This window comes from Medicago sativa, chromosome 1 (genome assembly GCF_051527215.1).
Source record: "Medicago sativa cultivar Bolivia chromosome 1, Bolivia_mono, whole genome shotgun sequence".
NCBI lineage: Eukaryota > Viridiplantae > Streptophyta > Magnoliopsida > Fabales > Fabaceae > Medicago > Medicago sativa.
The window spans coordinates 63,675,786-63,695,752 of record NC_140749.1 but is presented as its reverse complement, the minus strand read 5'-3'; the positions used below and the strand labels follow the sequence as shown (position 1 = coordinate 63,695,752).

Genomic DNA, 19,967 nt, shown 5'->3' with positions numbered 1-19,967 from the left:
AATTATTCAAATTATAGTATTTGAAATTTAGAGATTTGTTTTTTTTGAAAATTTAACGATAATTTTTTCAAATACATGAAATATTCCCAAAAGACAAAAAATATTTTTGTTTTTTGTTTATTTAAAAAACTTAAAATATTCAATAGTTTTTTTCCAAGTAATCTCAATTATTTGAATTTCGATAGCACATCACTCTTTCTTTGCAATGTAATTTAAATTTTTTATTTTGTTTAATTAATGGCTACTGTAACACCCATACTAGAAATTACCTAGGATATCTAGTATGCTCGTTAAACTTGGCATTGGATACATTAAAATTACAATAATAAAATTTCTTCTGAACATATCATAAAACTACTTGTCTATACATTTAAAATAGTACCACTGACGTGTACAACATACATGCAATGACAAGTAAATATAATTGTCCAACTTCTTCTTCTACTTCATCACGAACTGCCCTGCTTGCGATCCACCTGTGTCTCTGAAATAAAATAAAAGGGATTGGGGTGAGACGGGATGTCTCAGTGAGTTCCACCTATCCTAGGCTGTAGGCAATCTCAGGGAACCTAGGATCGCCATTTGTCTCTAAACTCAACCATTTTGGGTTTATGCAGTTTTATCATGCATAACTGAGCGATCGGGGGATAACTAGGATCGCTGTCTAAAAGACTGATATAATCCTGATACTAATACTCAACTCATAATCATAATTATAATCATAATGTCTGTCATATTATGTTAGAAATGTTAGCGTTGAACAAACAATATTATCTGAGTTGATTTTACGGAATAAACCCAGGTGGAGTAACCCCGGAATTTATTCCACTCTGACCGGTATATATATAAATATTTCCAACTGGCGGGAACCCAACTGACGGGGATACCGGACTCCTCTAATTATTGTGGGGTCATCCTCGCGGATAGTGCCCGTTCCAACTGGCGGGAACCTTTCGTATCCAACTGGCGGGATAGCGAAAGCCACAATTTAAACATGTTTTAATATTATAACTTGATCTGATTCTCTGATAACTGAGTCAATCCTCAACTCCACTACTGACGGGGAGATAGAGAGGAATAACTTATCTTAACTAATTTTCTTTTAATGAAAACATCCTGAAACTGATAATAAAGACGTAGTGATTCCGTCTTTATTCTGAAATTATTTCTGATACTAACCTATTCAGGTTCTAGGCATATCGTTGTCATATGCCATTTCTAAAAGGTTATAAAATTTTCTCCATATCCTGATAAATTAAATTCGACTAATTAAGCCGAACTTCCATACTTAGAATTCTCTACTTTCCAATGATTGGAAATTTACCCATGAATAATTTGTTCAATAGCTATTTTACTCTAAACATTACTTTACACAAATAAATATACACTATGGTAGTGTATGATTAGAGGATATGCATAATACAATTTCGGCTACATATTCGGCAATAATGAGAATTGGAGTCTTAGCTAAGTCAAACCATTATATTACCTTAAAAGTATAATTTATATTAGCTAAGAGTCGAAATAAAGTAATAAAATCAAACAATTCTCACTTTACGTAACGTTAGCCGAAATTGCATATTTATTCATTCTCACGTAAAACTTATCATAATATTTTTCCTCTAACTTCTACATTACCATAATCATATTTATCAACATAAAAGTTATTTTAGAGTACTCTAGCAAGGGTATAAATCTTAATCATATTGTCACTAAATTATGTACTAATGTACTAAATCATATTCTATTATTCTAAAGGCATAATTTAACTACCCAAAGGGAAGTTTTCTAACTAAAGGAACTCACCTCATCTTATTCCAAACTCTTGAACAATTATAAGCATCAATTCAGCATCTTCACCTCATATTCATGGTTCAGCACAAATCCTACTTCTGCCCCCAACTTCAAAATCATCTCCAAACTTCAATACTGGACCAAAATCAATGAAACTGGTACCGGAACGTCCGTAATTTCGTTAGCTAACCATAGCATTAAAAATCACTTGATTCCAAGTTACAGAGAGAAAGTGCTTACCGTTTTAGTGGAGCTATGTCCCAAAACCCGTAACCAAAAATCCAGCAGAATTTACTCAACTTCAAATGCACTTTCCGAGATCATCACTAATCCAAAACACATGAAATCTATATTCAAACTGAAGGGAATTAAATGGAGAATTCAAAAATCCAATAATTATTCGATTATGGGTTACACAGCAGTATATACAGGCCAGTGAAGATCATACGAATTTCGTCTCAAAATCATGAATTTCTAGTATTACCTCTTATAACAATATCAACTACCACTCAAAATACATCAACAACAATTCATCAAAGTTGTTATACCCCTCTTTCCATAATAATTCCTTAAATCCAAAGTTTCTACTTTTCAACCCTTTTCTCCAAAAATTCAACTTAGTATTAACTCACCTTGAATGTGATTCCATAGCTCCTTATACATCAAATAAGTCACTACCATAATCACCCACAACATAATTGCATTCCTAAAACATTTAAATGAACAATTCAACAAAAGACAATAGAGGTAAAGGTGGGTGGATTGAATTCCATGGGAAAGGAAGAGGAGGAAGAGTTTTGATACTTACTTAGTGATTAACCATCATGGGTGCTCCAAAAACAACTTAATTAATGATTTCCATGAGATTGGGAAGAAAATTGGAGTATTTGAGAAGAAGAGGGAAAGGGGCGGTTATGAGGAAAATGGAGGGAGTATGAATTTTTGAACCATGATTCTTGCTTAGCTCACTTCTATTAACTCATATTCCATGGTAATTTTGGTGAAGAATTGAGAGATTATGGTGGTGGTGAGGTGAACCGAATTTGAGAGAGGGAGGAGAAGAGATTAATGTTTTTTTTTTTTTTTTTATAAATGGAAAGATGTAGAAGAATGAAGAAGAAATGGTGGGTTTTTCTACTTAAAAATCTCAAATGGCCAGATTACCAAAATGCCCTTCAAGTAAAAAGTCACAATTACCCTCCGTTAATTCTTAACAATTTAATTTCTCGAGTCCGTAGGGATAATATGTGAGATGTTTACCGAATTTCTTTCCGTTTCTTAATAAATAATCAACTCTTTAGAAATTATTTATGTTCTGACATGTTGAACTGATACGACAATTTATTTAAAATTCTGCGGGATATTACACTCTACCCCCCTTAAAGAAATTTCGTCCTCGAAATTTAGATTTTACCTGTTAATAAGTACAAACTTTCTTTATACTTTCAACTTTAGGTTCCAACATACGTCCATTATTAACTGATTCTTTCTGACCGACTAAATTATCGGTTTCCCTTATTATATAAAGTCTCATGACTACATATCCATAAATATAACCGACTTGAAGTGATAGGTCAAAACTGATTTCAGGACATGTCTTCCAATCTTATGTCGAAAGGATCGATAATAACCTCCTTATCTGTGAGTTGCAGAATATAGTATACACCTTATGATAGTGGAACGCAAAACTAATCAATGTGTCTGATATTCTTCGAGTAAATTCTTGGTTCCACATACTCTTTTTAAATCTGTCTTAGGTTACTAATACTTGTTTATCTTCACTGAGTTCTAGATAAATATCATACACTTGTTGGAGTAACACTTTTATCGACTTCGTCGATTTCTTTATCTTGTCTAGAACAGATATGACCTTTGAGTGATATTTCATGTTATTTCTGGTCCCAACAAAATTTTATTTCTGAACTATGCCCCAAATAACGAGGTCTTATAATGATAATCATATCATACTCTGTATAAGATCGTCCTTACTCTGAGCAATATCTGACGTCAAGTTTATTTCATCAAAAGTAAGAATTGTAATACATAAATAGGTAAATGTTACTTCTGACGTCTGTTATGTTTTATCTGAATAAACTCAACATTGTGCTACCTCTAACATCTGTTGGAAGTACTAACTGACGAGTACAATCCATAAATCAGATTTAAATACATAGTGTACTAACTGGCGAGTACATTAAATATATAAATCTTATATGAGAATGGTGCACTGACTGGCGAGTACACAATACACGAGGTAGTACAACTGATAGCTTAATACATAACATATATTTGTAGTCATTCAACTTTGCTTCTTCTATACCAGAATTTAAATCAATCACGATACACCTTGATCATATTAGGATGAGTAAAAAGTATCATCATAGATCTTCTCTTGAACTTATATGTTCAAAATATACATTTCATTCTTGAACAATATTGTTATAGCTGTTACTCTAGGGAATGTCTTATCATCTTTTTCTTAATTCCATACTCATAACCTGAACATGCATAGTCCCATACCGTAGCTCACATAATTTTTCTAACTTGTGTGATATCAATCTTTTCTTTATCTCAAAAAAAAATATGGAGTTTAGATTCCTGAACTTCACGACTAAAATTGCATTCAAGCATTTGCATTCATATTCTAAATAGTATATGTTCCCTCAGATACATGTTAATATACCTGATATTCCATGATAGTATTTCAAACCAAAATAAAAATAAAATCTTCAAGATACAACATTTATATCTTTGCCTCATACATGACTCCTTTTAACTAATCTGATACTTCTAAGTCATTCTTCGAAATCATGGCGTCGATTAACCGGGTTACATACTATAGGTGATTCCAATTTCTTATATTTAATAAGGTAGGAACACCTTCATCCTACTCTTACTACTTGAACTTTTTATATCTTTGAATCATGCGGTTTGGAAAATTGTTTAATTCGTCTCTTAAGATTTCCCATGAATATCTCATTCAAAGTCTTAAACTTTTGCACATTATGTTACTTCTTGCTGATTAATATCTCGCTGCGCTACTCTGATTTATTAGTTCACTTTGCTTAGGCGTACTACTCCAACCATACTGTAAATTTCTCCATCTCATTACTACATGTTATGAACATGGGGCTAACTTTACACTTCTTGCTATTTCGAGCACCGACTTATAATCACTGACGAGTCATTTTCAAATACTGCAATTTTTTTTTTCTTTAAACATGCACTACATACTTGTTTTCTCAAAGTGTTCCTTGAATGATTCTCACATTCACATTATTTATGAACTAAAACATACTTGAATCTTCGAGGCTTATTTCCATTTAGTTTGTTCTTGTCTGTATTGACAGTTACATTACACTTACGATCTCCTCTGTAATAACTTCGACTCCCAAAATTCGATCTAGTTAACAAAATCATTCTTTTGGTTTTCAAGACATTTGCATCAGAAAAATCATCAGATAAAAATGTTTAATTGCTCAATACTTTACTTCATTCTTAACTCTTTTACACTAGCGACAATTTTTCCTGTAGCAGAACCTTAAAAAAATTTTCAAATTCAAAAATCTTGATTTAATCTTTAACACATCAACCTATTGTATTCATGCGTTAATACATTCTTGTCCTCGACATTCCGTTGAAAGAGCTTGACATCATTCGTCCATTAGTTCACTGAACTTCCGCAACTTATTATTATTAAATCTTTATTTTCCGTTCCGATCGAAAATTTACATCTTGTCTCTGACCATTACTGGGATCTCTTTCCACTTACTGTTATACTTGTATTTCTTAGTCTAAATCAACTTAATAACTCATGATAAACGTATGGGGTCTGATTCAATTTCCTTAGTGTACTACTCCCGTTAGTCTAACTTCTCTTGCAATTTCTCATCAATAAGAATACATCTGAATCGTACTTTTATCCGTAAAAGATTTTTCCACTACTATTTATTCATCCTTCTTGACACATATGATGCATAGCATCTTCACTTCCGGATTCATAAATTTGGCACTTTAAATTCGGGTGATACGACTAACCAGACATGATTTATCTGGCTTGCGTTGTCCATTAAATGCTTGCGTTGAGGAATTATCCTTATCTTCTCCAAAATAATTTACTTATTCCTTAATTAGTTCACTTAACAGTTCAAGCATCAAAATCCAGCTCGTTTCGGCATTCAAGTCCTTCACTTCTTACATACTCTACATCCACCGAGAGCTTTTGGATTCCATTAATCATCTGACAATTTTTTTTCATACCTTACATCATACTTCTCATATTGCGACTCTTGTTAAGGTTACAATCATCCCTGAGTCTCTTCCTTCTCTTGTATCCAAATACGAAGTGCAGTTTAATAATATCAAAGTACTCCGTCTCACTCATAACATTTTCTATCCATTCCTGAGGAATTTCCATCTTCACAAATCACCAGCCACCTTTTGGCATTAAATACTTCTTTATCAAGATTCGTTATAAAACCTGACTTTCCTTCTTCGTGCGCTTCATTCCTCATAGGTCCTATTCAGCTCTCAGACATTTGTTCTAACTATCATATACTAGTTTGAGTTGATCAGGCTCAGCTAGATACGACATTTAGAATAAATATCCGGAACCCAATGGTCCCACTGCATTTTATTGAATTCTAATGACCCAAGGCACGATCTGAATCGACCTGCTCTGATACCAAATTGTAACACCCATACTAGAAATTACCTAGGATATCTAGTATGCTCGTTAAACTTGGCATTGGATACATTAAAATTACAATAATAAAATTTCTTCTGAACATATCATAAAACTACTTGTCTATACATTTAAAATAGTACCACTGACGTGTACAACATACATGCAATGACAAGTAAATATAATTGTCCAACTTCTTCTTCTACTTCATCACGAACTGCCCTGCTTGCGATCCACCTGTGTCTCTGAAATAAAATAAAAGGGATTGGGGTGAGACGGGATGTCTCAGTGAGTTCCACCTATCCTAGGCTGTAGGCAATCTCAGGGAACCTAGGATCGCCATTTGTCTCTAAACTCAACCATTTTGGGTTTATGCAGTTTTATCATGCATAACTGAGCGATCGGGGGATAACTAGGATCGCTGTCTAAAAGACTGATATAATCCTGATACTAATACTCAACTCATAATCATAATTATAATCATAATGTCTGTCATATTATGTTAGAAATGTTAGCGTTGAACAAACAATATTATCTGAGTTGATTTTACGGAATAAACCCAGGTGGAGTAACCCCGGAATTTATTCCACTCTGACCGGTATATATATAAATATTTCCAACTGGCGGGAACCCAACTGACGGGGATACCGGACTCCTCTGATTATTGTGGGGTCATCCTCGCGGATAGTGCCCGTTCCAACTGGCGGGAACCTTTCGTATCCAACTGGCGGGATAGCGAAAGCCACAATTTAAACATGTTTTAATATTATAACTTGATCTGATTCTCTGATAACTGAGTCAATCCTCAACTCCACTACTGACGGGGAGATAGAGAGGAATAACTTATCTTAACTAATTTTCTTTTAATGAAAACATCCTGAAACTGATAATAAAGACGTAGTGATTCCGTCTTTATTCTGAAATTATTTCTGATACTAACCTATTCAGGTTCTAGGCATATCGTTGTCATATGCCATTTCTAAAAGGTTATAAAATTTTCTCCATATCCTGATAAATTAAATTCGACTAATTAAGCCGAACTTCCATACTTAGAATTCTCTACTTTCCAATGATTGGAAATTTACCCATGAATAATTTGTTCAATAGCTATTTTACTCTAAACATTACTTTACACAAATAAATATACACTATGGTAGTGTATGATTAGAGGATATGCATAATACAATTTCGGCTACATATTCGGCAATAATGAGAATTGGAGTCTTAGCTAAGTCAAACCATTATATTACCTTAAAAGTATAATTTATATTAGCTAAGAGTCGAAATAAAGTAATAAAATCAAACAATTCTCACTTTACGTAACGTTAGCCGAAATTGCATATTTATTCATTCTCACGTAAAACTTATCATAATATTTTTCCTCTAACTTCTACATTACCATAATCATATTTATCAACATAAAAGTTATTTTAGAGTACTCTAGCAAGGGTATAAATCTTAATCATATTGTCACTAAATTATGTACTAATGTACTAAATCATATTCTATTATTCTAAAGGCATAATTTAACTACCCAAAGGGAAGTTTTCTAACTAAAGGAACTCACCTCATCTTATTCCAAACTCTTGAACAATTATAAGCATCAATTCAGCATCTTCACCTCATATTCATGGTTCAGCACAAATCCTACTTCTGCCCCCAACTTCAAAATCATCTCCAAACTTCAATACTGGACCAAAATCAATGAAACTGGTACCGGAACGTCCGTAATTTCGTTAGCTAACCATAGCATTAAAAATCACTTGATTCCAAGTTACAGAGAGAAAGTGCTTACCGTTTTAGTGGAGCTATGTCCCAAAACCCGTAACCAAAAATCCAGCAGAATTTACTCAACTTCAAATGCACTTTCCGAGATCATCACTAATCCAAAACACATGAAATCTATATTCAAACTGAAGGGAATTAAATGGAGAATTCAAAAATCCAATAATTATTCGATTATGGGTTACACAGCAGTATATACAGGCCAGTGAAGATCATACGAATTTCGTCTCAAAATCATGAATTTCTAGTATTACCTCTTATAACAATATCAACTACCACTCAAAATACATCAACAACAATTCATCAAAGTTGTTATACCCCTCTTTCCATAATAATTCCTTAAATCCAAAGTTTCTACTTTTCAACCCTTTTCTCCAAAAATTCAACTTAGTATTAACTCACCTTGAATGTGATTCCATAGCTCCTTATACATCAAATAAGTCACTACCATAATCACCCACAACATAATTGCATTCCTAAAACATTTAAATGAACAATTCAACAAAAGACAATAGAGGTAAAGGTGGGTGGATTGAATTCCATGGGAAAGGAAGAGGAGGAAGAGTTTTGATACTTACTTAGTGATTAACCATCATGGGTGCTCCAAAAACAACTTAATTAATGATTTCCATGAGATTGGGAAGAAAATTGGAGTATTTGAGAAGAAGAGGGAAAGGGGCGGTTATGAGGAAAATGGAGGGAGTATGAATTTTTGAACCATGATTCTTGCTTAGCTCACTTCTATTAACTCATATTCCATGGTAATTTTGGTGAAGAATTGAGAGATTATGGTGGTGGTGAGGTGAACCGAATTTGAGAGAGGGAGGAGAAGAGATTAATGTTTTTTTTTTTTTTTTTTATAAATGGAAAGATGTAGAAGAATGAAGAAGAAATGGTGGGTTTTTCTACTTAAAAATCTCAAATGGCCAGATTACCAAAATGCCCTTCAAGTAAAAAGTCACAATTACCCTCCGTTAATTCTTAACAATTTAATTTCTCGAGTCCGTAGGGATAATATGTGAGATGTTTACCGAATTTCTTTCCGTTTCTTAATAAATAATCAACTCTTTAGAAATTATTTATGTTCTGACATGTTGAACTGATACGACAATTTATTTAAAATTCTGCGGGATATTACACTCTACCCCCCTTAAAGAAATTTCGTCCTCGAAATTTAGATTTTACCTGTTAATAAGTACAAACTTTCTTTATACTTTCAACTTTAGGTTCCAACATACGTCCATTATTAACTGATTCTTTCTGACCGACTAAATTATCGGTTTCCCTTATTATATAAAGTCTCATGACTACATATCCATAAATATAACCGACTTGAAGTGATAGGTCAAAACTGATTTCAGGACATGTCTTCCAATCTTATGTCGAAAGGATCGATAATAACCTCCTTATCTGTGAGTTGCAGAATATAGTATACACCTTATGATAGTGGAACGCAAAACTAATCAATGTGTCTGATATTCTTCGAGTAAATTCTTGGTTCCACATACTCTTTTTAAATCTGTCTTAGGTTACTAATACTTGTTTATCTTCACTGAGTTCTAGATAAATATCATACACTTGTTGGAGTAACACTTTTATCGACTTCGTCGATTTCTTTATCTTGTCTAGAACAGATATGACCTTTGAGTGATATTTCATGTTATTTCTGGTCCCAACAAAATTTTATTTCTGAACTATGCCCCAAATAACGAGGTCTTATAATGATAATCATATCATACTCTGTATAAGATCGTCCTTACTCTGAGCAATATCTGACGTCAAGTTTATTTCATCAAAAGTAAGAATTGTAATACATAAATAGGTAAATGTTACTTCTGACGTCTGTTATGTTTTATCTGAATAAACTCAACATTGTGCTACCTCTAACATCTGTTGGAAGTACTAACTGACGAGTACAATCCATAAATCAGATTTAAATACATAGTGTACTAACTGGCGAGTACATTAAATATATAAATCTTATATGAGAATGGTGCACTGACTGGCGAGTACACAATACACGAGGTAGTACAACTGATAGCTTAATACATAACATATATTTGTAGTCATTCAACTTTGCTTCTTCTATACCAGAATTTAAATCAATCACGATACACCTTGATCATATTAGGATGAGTAAAAAGTATCATCATAGATCTTCTCTTGAACTTATATGTTCAAAATATACATTTCATTCTTGAACAATATTGTTATAGCTGTTACTCTAGGGAATGTCTTATCATCTTTTTCTTAATTCCATACTCATAACCTGAACATGCATAGTCCCATACCGTAGCTCACATAATTTTTCTAACTTGTGTGATATCAATCTTTTCTTTATCTCAAAAAAAAATATGGAGTTTAGATTCCTGAACTTCACGACTAAAATTGCATTCAAGCATTTGCATTCATATTCTAAATAGTATATGTTCCCTCAGATACATGTTAATATACCTGATATTCCATGATAGTATTTCAAACCAAAATAAAAATAAAATCTTCAAGATACAACATTTATATCTTTGCCTCATACATGACTCCTTTTAACTAATCTGATACTTCTAAGTCATTCTTCGAAATCATGGCGTCGATTAACCGGGTTACATACTATAGGTGATTCCAATTTCTTATATTTAATAAGGTAGGAACACCTTCATCCTACTCTTACTACTTGAACTTTTTATATCTTTGAATCATGCGGTTTGGAAAATTGTTTAATTCGTCTCTTAAGATTTCCCATGAATATCTCATTCAAAGTCTTAAACTTTTGCACATTATGTTACTTCTTGCTGATTAATATCTCGCTGCGCTACTCTGATTTATTAGTTCACTTTGCTTAGGCGTACTACTCCAACCATACTGTAAATTTCTCCATCTCATTACTACATGTTATGAACATGGGGCTAACTTTACACTTCTTGCTATTTCGAGCACCGACTTATAATCACTGACGAGTCATTTTCAAATACTGCAATTTTTTTTTTCTTTAAACATGCACTACATACTTGTTTTCTCAAAGTGTTCCTTGAATGATTCTCACATTCACATTATTTATGAACTAAAACATACTTGAATCTTCGAGGCTTATTTCCATTTAGTTTGTTCTTGTCTGTATTGACAGTTACATTACACTTACGATCTCCTCTGTAATAACTTCGACTCCCAAAATTCGATCTAGTTAACAAAATCATTCTTTTGGTTTTCAAGACATTTGCATCAGAAAAATCATCAGATAAAAATGTTTAATTGCTCAATACTTTACTTCATTCTTAACTCTTTTACACTAGCGACAATTTTTCCTGTAGCAGAACCTTAAAAAAATTTTCAAATTCAAAAATCTTGATTTAATCTTTAACACATCAACCTATTGTATTCATGCGTTAATACATTCTTGTCCTCGACATTCCGTTGAAAGAGCTTGACATCATTCGTCCATTAGTTCACTGAACTTCCGCAACTTATTATTATTAAATCTTTATTTTCCGTTCCGATCGAAAATTTACATCTTGTCTCTGACCATTACTGGGATCTCTTTCCACTTACTGTTATACTTGTATTTCTTAGTCTAAATCAACTTAATAACTCATGATAAACGTATGGGGTCTGATTCAATTTCCTTAGTGTACTACTCCCGTTAGTCTAACTTCTCTTGCAATTTCTCATCAATAAGAATACATCTGAATCGTACTTTTATCCGTAAAAGATTTTTCCACTACTATTTATTCATCCTTCTTGACACATATGATGCATAGCATCTTCACTTCCGGATTCATAAATTTGGCACTTTAAATTCGGGTGATACGACTAACCAGACATGATTTATCTGGCTTGCGTTGTCCATTAAATGCTTGCGTTGAGGAATTATCCTTATCTTCTCCAAAATAATTTACTTATTCCTTAATTAGTTCACTTAACAGTTCAAGCATCAAAATCCAGCTCGTTATACATCAAATAAGTTTCTACTTTTCAACCCTTTTCTCCAAAAATTCAACTTAGTATTAACTCACCTTGAATGTGATTCCATAGCTCCTTATACATCAAATAAGTCACTACCATAATCACCCACAACATAATTGCATTCCTAAAACATTTAAATGAACAATTCAACAAAAGACAATAGAGGTAAAGGTGGGTGGATTGAATTCCATGGGAAAGGAAGAGGAGGAAGAGTTTTGATACTTACTTAGTGATTAACCATCATGGGTGCTCCAAAAACAACTTAATTAATGATTTCCATGAGATTGGGAAGAAAATTGGAGTATTTGAGAAGAAGAGGGAAAGGGGCGGTTATGAGGAAAATGGAGGGAGTATGAATTTTTGAACCATGATTCTTGCTTAGCTCACTTCTATTAACTCATATTCCATGGTAATTTTGGTGAAGAATTGAGAGATTATGGTGGTGGTGAGGTGAACCGAATTTGAGAGAGGGAGGAGAAGAGATTAATGTTTTTTTTTTTTTATAAATGGAAAGATGTAGAAGAATGAAGAAGAAATGGTGGGTTTTTCTACTTAAAAATCTCAAATGGCCAGATTACCAAAATGCCCTTCAAGTAAAAAGTCACAATTACCCTCCGTTAATTCTTAACAATTTAATTTCTCGAGTCCGTAGGGATAATATGTGAGATGTTTACCGAATTTCTTTCCGTTTCTTAATAAATAATCAACTCTTTAGAAATTATTTATGTTCTGACATGTTGAACTGATACGACAATTTATTTAAAATTCTGCGGGATATTACAGCTACAATTAAGGATATTATTTAAAGAACATTTTAATTTTTTGGTTGACCTCTTTAAAAAAAATGTCTGTCCTATTAAACGATACAATTTAATATTTATAGGATCAACCCAATTAAAATGACGCATAAAATATAATTATTATAAATTATAAAAATATAACATTTCAAAATTAATTACAAATTTTTTTTGTTTGTAAATTAAATAGTACCACAAAAGAAATGAAGGTAAAACATTAATAAAAAAAGGTAAAAAATTCAAATAATTCAGTTTTTTTTTATACGAATAGAAAAATTGAACTTTTTGAATTTTAAATATCTTTCATTTATTTGATATAAAATACTTCAATATTTGTTTGTTTCCATCTTTTTTTGGTTTATTTGTTTCCTTTAATTAAGGGTTATAATTAACGCTGTTATTTAATTTGTTTTCTTTTTCCTTCTCATCCACCAAATGAGGTATTTTCATTCTTAATAATTAAATGAGACATGTTAACCTTTATGAAATCATTCTAATTTAAATTAAATGACATATTAATTACTCTTAAATTGTTTTATCATTATTATCCTTAATAAAAGGAAAAAAAAAAGAATATTTGTGAACTATATAAAATTATTAAGTATACAAATATATGAAACTTTCGTGTTAATATAATTCATTTTGGCTTGTTAATAATACCAAATACGTGAAACTTAGAAAGAAAAAAAGAAAACAAAAAGAAAAAAGACACGACATTGAGACAAAAGATTGAAATGAATACATTTTTTTTATTAAAATTGTGCATGGAATTGCTTGCAAATGGAGGTTATTTATAATACAATGTAGATAGCAAAATTAACAATATTTTTAATAGTCCCTGAAAAAAATTATTTAATAATAACTATCTAATTGACAAATCAAAGGAGAAAAAAAGTCATATATTGATTGTCAAATAAATGAGATGAAATGACACTTTGTCAAAAAAAATAAAAAATAAACCATGATTATTGATCAATGGTTGATTGAAGCTTTTGATACATTCTATTGAAGAAACTATGTTAAGTGAAAATCCGTCATAGTAAAACATGATGAAGTTTATAGATGTCTTCTTAAAAGAAAAGGTTTGTCCAAATTAGATGATGTGAACCAATTGTATGCAACCTTTAGGATGATGTTTAACATATCTGGACATGTCTGGAGATGTGTTTAAAAGCATCAATTATGATTCATCAAATAAGAGTTCATGTGTAATATATCATTTGTGTAAGACAAAAGTTCATAAAATAAATATAGATAAAGACTAAATCAATTTATTGAGATTAGTTTTTCGACATATCAATTCATTAAAAATATTCAATCACCCTAAGGTGTCTAAACTCTAACATCTTGATTCTATATCGAATACAAAACATTGTCTTGACTAAAAATTATATTATTGATGTTGAACGTCTTGAAGTCGTAGAATGTAGACACATGCTCTCCAATGGGACCCTGAGAAAGTAGCATCAACAATTAACAATTAGATACAAATAAAAAAGAAAATCAACCCTATAATCTACAAACAAATGGTTAAACTTCTATCTTTTAAAACACATAAAATACTTGTTATTACAAAATAAAAATTATGGGGGAAGAGACACATGAAAATAATGAAAAACAAATTGTCTATATATAGGGGAAAAAATCAAGGCATGATCAATTTTGATTGGTTGATGAAAACTAAATTAGTCATGGTTCATCTTGATTGGCAAATAAAAAGATGAATGAGTCATAATTCAATTTGATTGGATGATAAGAAAGCATTAAATGAGATGAAGAATGTGAAGATGCCACATGTACTCTTCAAAAAAAATTAAGGCAAATATATATAATAAAGATATATTTGCCTTGAAAAATTGTAAAAGTACACATGGCACTCTAAATTGTTAATCATCATTAATGCTCTAATTAATGCTCTAATACAACTAAAACTTCAAATTTCAACTTGATATTCCATTTGAAATTCAAATTTCAAAGCTTAGTGAAATAGGTAATGACAATCTGACCATTAAAAAAATTAATTTCATTTAAATTGTTTTAAGGTATGACTTTGATATTATTTTTGTAAGTTTGAATAGAAATAATAATAATAATAATAATAATAATAATAATAATAATGATGATGATTTATTGTTATAACATTATTTAGATATCAAGTATCTATATGCACAACAATTATTGAATTTGTTTTAATGTATAAAACTTATAAAAAAAAATATGAATCCTTACATTTTTTAAAAAAAATTACTTTCTTATTTTTTTTTTTTTTGTAATTTAAAAAAAAAACCCAAAATAGAGAATAAAAAAAATAGGGGTTAATAGGCTTTTACCCCCCTGTAATATAGGTGACTTTTGGTTTTGCCCCCAAGGAAATTTTTTTTTTAGATTCCGTCCTCGTAAAATGAAGATTCTTTGGTTTTGCCCCCTGACCCCAATGAGTCAGCAGAATCTCCTATGTGGCACGCTGCGTCAGCAGATTCTGCTGACGTGGCGCGCTGACTGTATAATTATTTTTATTTTTATTTTTTTATTGGGGTACACGTGGCATTTTTTATTTTTTTTTAAAAAAATATTTAAAAAATTGAAAAATTAATAAAAAAATATAAAAAAATTAAAAAATTCTGGAAAAATGAAAAATTAATAAAAAATTGAAAAAAAAATAAAAAATTCTGGAAAAATGAAAAATTAATAAAAAAATATTAAAAAATTCTGGAAAATTGAAAAATTAATAAAAAAATTGAAAAAAATATTAAAAAATTCTGGAAAATTGAAAAATTAATAAAAAAATTAAAAATTCTTGAAAATCGAAAAATTAATAAAAAATCTGGAAAAAATGAAAAATTAATAAAAAAACTGTAAAAAATATTAAAAAATGAAAAATAATGAAAAAATTCTGGAAAATAAAAAATTTCTGGAAAAAATTCTTGAAAATATTTAAAAAAATTCGAAATTTTCAAAAAAAATTAAAAAGATTAATCATTTTTAAAAAAATGAAATTTTTGAATTTTTCATTCGTATTTTTCGAAATTTTGTTTTCAACAATGTCTACTACATTCGTTGATTCATGTGTTCTATTATCGCCCATTATTTCCCCTTTTCTCGACCATTTAAAAATTACAACTTATTAGTATTTCCTGAAATTTTGCCGGTTGTTCTTCTATCGGGTGCAATATCGAACTCTATTAATCTAGCTTTCTCATTCACTAATGTTATGACATGTTGGTTCGTTTTATTTCAATTGCATGTCTTCAAATTTAAACTGGACCTAATACAACCATACAAAACTAAATTTTAAAGTGATGAATGCATATATACTAATCAAAATTTCGAAAAATACGAATGAAAATTTAAAAAATTTCATTTTTTTAAAAATGATTAATCTTTTTAATTTTTTTTGAAAATTTCGAATTTTTTTAAATATTTTCCAGAAATTTTAAATTTTTTCAGATACTTTTTTATTTTGATTAATTTTTCCAGATTTCTTTAATTTCTTTAAAAAAAAATTCCAGAATTTTTTAATATTTTTTACAGTTTTTTTATTAATTTTTCATTTTTCCAGATTTTTTATTAATTTTTCGATTTTCAAGAATTTTAAATTTTATTAATTTTTCAATTTTCCAGAATTTTTTAATATTTTTTTATTAATTTTTCAATTTTCCAGAATTTTTTTTTTTCAATTTTTTTATTAATTTTTCAATTTTCCAGAATTTTTTATTTATTTTTTAATATTTTTTTAAAAAAAAAATAAAAATGCCACGTGTACCCCAATAAAAAAATCAAAAATAAAAATAATTATACAGTCAGCGCGCCACGTCAGCAGAATCTGCTGACGTCACGTGCCAAGTAGGAGATTCTGCTGACTCATTGGGGTCAGGGGGCAAAACCAAAGAATCTTCATTTTACGAGGACGGAATCTAAAAAAAAAATTTCCTAGGGGGCAAAACCAAAAGTCACCTATATTACAGGGGGGTAAAAGCCTATTAACCCAAAAAATAGTTTGCTTTAGAAGTTTATTAAAAAGGATGATGAACAATATCAATATAAATGCTTGATGGAATTAGCACAAAGAGAGGTTACAAAATTAAAAGAAAAAGATTTCTAATGATTTCGTTATAAAGACTCCTTTTTGAATGTGCTTGGTATGAAACAAAAATACTAAAATACCCTTGCAAAATTGTCTATATAAATGATATTCGAAAGACCATTGCAAATTACATTGCTTCTTCCATGTATTCTCTTTTTCTTATTAGTTTCTTTGCTTCTTTTTTTTTTTTGTCAATCGTTGGTTGCTAATTTTTTTTTGTCTGAATGAGAAATATTTTGTTTGCCAAACAATATTTGATTGTTTATGCAATTTATTTATTTTTGAAAAAATATGATCTTTAGTAATAATCGTTAATAAAGATCATATTTTTAAAAAAATGATCTTTTTTTTTTATAGAAAAAAAAATATGATCTTTAGTAATAATTGTTATTTATCTATTTTTTTAACTATTGTGTTTTATTTATTTTTTTGAGAAAATCCATGTCACTGTTAGAGAACTCTCATAGTATGATAAGATACAGAGTTAGGATGAGAAGATTAACGACGTTGTAATGGAAGATTATACATTTGTATTTTAGTTGTCATCTATTTTCATATTCAACCAATTCATTTTTTTGAAGGATCCAATTCATTTGTTTGCTTTACATGTTGTAGTTTGTAGCTATATTTTGTTCTTTTTTAATATGTGTTAGATACACTTTGTTTTTTCATATCATGTTAGAGAAATGAGTGTCATCTTTATAAACATCAAAACTCTTTTGTACATAATGTTTTGTATTATTATTTATTATTTAATCAATTCAATATATTTGTTTATTTTAAAAAATGCTTACCTTAAAATAAATATTTACCTTATAAACTTCTGTGGTCAATTTAGTTTATTTGTTTATTTGATTTCAATATTGTTTTATCATATTACTCGAATTATTATTTTACAAATTGAATGATGATATTGTTTAAGAGAGGAACTTATATAATTACAAAACAATTTGAAAAATATATATTATCTAAATTTTATTATATTTTTACACCAAAAAAGAACTTATGTATATTGCCTTTTTTTGGTCACACATGTGTTTTTGATTGAAGTTAACACTGTTATATTGATTTATATTTAGAAATATCATAATAAAAAATCATTAATGTAAAACTTATGTATATTGCCTTTTTTTGGTCACATATGTGTTTTTGATTGAAGTTAACACTTTTATATTGATTTATATTTAGAAATATCATAATAAAAAATCATTAATGTATTTGTTCAAAATAAAATTTGTAATCAATGTTTGTAAACATAAGGTCATAAGTTTCTCATTTATTTTTTTTAAGGAAGTTTCTCATTTATTTATTAATAAGTTTTTAATTTTTTTTTGTTCAAATATGTTTTTAAATTTATTTATTAATATGTTTGTAAACATAAGGTCATAAGCTACCTTTTCATAATTTCACATTTATTTTTTAATATGTTTTTTTTAATTTAATGAAACTAAATATGCAAAAGTACATGTGTATTGTTTCTCCCTAATTAACTGCTTGCGTAATTTTTTTTTTATTCACAAATTAATATGACCATTAATACGCACATTAAACACAAATGGTATTCTTTTTATCTTTTTTTTTATCCCCTATTCTTTTTATCTTTAGCAAAACATATTCTTCATCACACATTCAAATTTGTCAATGAGATTATATATTTTAAATGTCCATCAATTCTTAATATTTATGTTACATAAAAAAGACAATCTTAACATTTATGAAATATTATACACTTTTTCTACTCAAAAATGAATCAAATTGTTCAGCGCAAATTATTAATGCGCTAATTAAAGCATGAATCATAAGTTCCGGTAAAAATAAAACATGAATCATAAGCATTCAAAATTAAAATCAATTCAGAACGTGTATCAAAATTATTCAAAATGCACGTATACGGACCTAATCATTAAGGGGAAAATTAAGGTAATTTCTTTTTCATCGATCCAAAAAAATCAAAATTACTAAGTTAAATAATCTCTTAGCCATGAAAGTTGACTCAATTGGTAAGTAATTGACTCATCCAGATGGTTGAAAATTACTTTTGTAAGCGTTCTAGGAATCCAATTCACTTATATTTATTTCCAAAAAAAAAAAATTTGATGTTAAATTTGTAAATTCATACGGTATAAACATAACTTTTTTTTTGTATGATTTTCTCTGTAAAAAAGACAACAGTATAATGTTTGCTTATATTTTTCCCTAATAAATACATTTGCTTATTGTGTCAAAACAAAATACAATTACTTATAGATCGTGACATTTTTTACTATAGCTAAATGTGTAGGTTCCAAAATTTTATACAATTTACTCATTTTTTAATGACATGTTTGGGTACCTGTCTATAATCATCCTTACAGTTTTCAAAATTTTATACAATTTATTTGTGATTGACTCTTTTCCAATTATAAAAAATTTATACCTGTTATTCAAGGGTATTTGGATGGAATGGCGAGATTCGCTTAAGCTTCATCAAAAATCATATGTTCAAATTCCTTCAAAAAAAATCATATGTTCAAATATAGCCTAAAATATACAACAATGTTAAATCTCCTAAGAGAAACCTTTCCCATTCATTGTGGTCTTACTCGACTCCATTTACGCTTAAAGGATACACGGTAAAAAAAAATAGTCAATACTTGCTTGATTAATTTCCATGAATGGTAGTTACTATAAACATTGTTGTATGTTTAGAACATTAAAAAGTTGTCATCCAACAATAGTGCCAACCAGTTGGGTAGTTTATTGCCTATTTTAGTAACTTTACATTTTTCAAGTTTTTTTTTTTTGTAAGCCGGGAGAAAGGACAAATATCAAGAGGAAACAACGGCATCTCAACTAGGTTCGCATCCCGTATCCTATGCCGCCAAAC

At 29.6% G+C, this 19,967-nt stretch overlaps 2 long non-coding RNA genes across 4 annotated transcripts; both read right to left on the bottom strand.

The window, feature by feature from the left end:
• Window positions 1–284: 284 nt before the first annotated feature.
• Window positions 285–12,197, bottom strand: LOC146956293 (uncharacterized). Of its 3 annotated transcripts, none has more exons than XR_015020061.1 (9): window positions 8,842–12,197; window positions 8,666–8,739; window positions 8,274–8,380; window positions 8,046–8,188; window positions 2,603–6,723; window positions 2,427–2,500; window positions 2,035–2,120; window positions 1,807–1,949; window positions 285–484 (listed from the first exon to the last, which is right to left on the bottom strand). It is a non-coding gene; the product is annotated as an uncharacterized LOC146956293 (long non-coding RNA). The 3 variants fall into 3 exon arrangements; XR_015020059.1 differs by having other exon boundaries at window positions 2,035–2,141; window positions 8,274–8,359; XR_015020055.1 differs by having other exon boundaries at window positions 8,274–8,359.
• Window positions 12,198–12,271: 74 nt separating this feature from the next.
• LOC146956292 (uncharacterized) lies at window positions 12,272–12,999 on the bottom strand. The gene is made up of 2 exons (XR_015020049.1): window positions 12,447–12,999; window positions 12,272–12,344 (listed from the first exon to the last, which is right to left on the bottom strand). It is a non-coding gene; the product is annotated as an uncharacterized LOC146956292 (long non-coding RNA).
• Between the last annotated feature and the right edge of the window lie 6,968 nt (window positions 13,000–19,967).